Source organism: Callospermophilus lateralis, chromosome 3 (genome assembly GCF_048772815.1).
Source record: "Callospermophilus lateralis isolate mCalLat2 chromosome 3, mCalLat2.hap1, whole genome shotgun sequence".
NCBI classification, from domain to species: Eukaryota; Metazoa; Chordata; class Mammalia; order Rodentia; family Sciuridae; genus Callospermophilus; species Callospermophilus lateralis.
In genome coordinates, this window is record NC_135307.1 from 149,915,424 (window position 1) to 149,916,357 (window position 934).

Below are 934 nucleotides of genomic sequence, written 5' to 3' on the forward strand. Positions count from 1 at the left end.
TTTTGACATGGATTCTAACAGTTACTTTATCCTAAAATATGGGATAATCTTATGACATCTTATGACGATCCCCCTCAACACATTATCTTCTCCTTACACATAAACATTGTCCCTGGAATCATTGCACCTATAAATCTAGAACAAATAGTACTGTGCCCTTGTTGGTATCATTGTTCTCCTCCCTATTCATGGCTCTTACTTTTAAGTCATTAAAAGATTATGTAGATTTCTATAGATGCTTTCTTAAGTCATGGTCTGAAAGGGGCCCTGTCTTTCTCTTTTTATCTCCTATCATCTCATGTGTAGTGAAAATTCTTTTCCCACTCTTGACCTCCAATATCCCAGGTTCCCTCTATTGAGGTAACTTCTTATTACCTCTTTTCAGATTATCTTTCCAAATTATTTTCTATTCTATGTACTTAATTCAAATTCATACCATATTCCACATAGACTCTTACAAATACGCTCCAACTATTCTCCCAAATTCTTTGATTACATAGTTTGGAAGTTTCATAAGAAAAGAAACTTTGTTAACTTACTTCCATTATTCATAACATGTATTATTCAATATATGAATTAATTATTCACTGTATATTGTTCACTACATCAGTTAGAACAGTGGCTGGTAACAAGAGGCATTTAACAGATGTTTGTTGAGTAAATGAAAGTATGTCCCAGGCCAATGTAAAAGAGACAGGTTCTTATGTGTTTCATTCTGTCATGAAATTTCCATCTTCACCATAGTAACACATTGTGTTCCTGACTCGCCAATGAAATTCAGGGCTTTCATTTATAAGCGCTCCCTGTCTGTTTCTCACATCCCAAAATTCCTAGAAGTCATTATATGGATATATGAATGGGAGTGAGGGCATTTTTGCCTTTCCCTAACCTCTGTCCTGATTTGCTGCTGTGATGAATGTCTTTGAATGGTCCT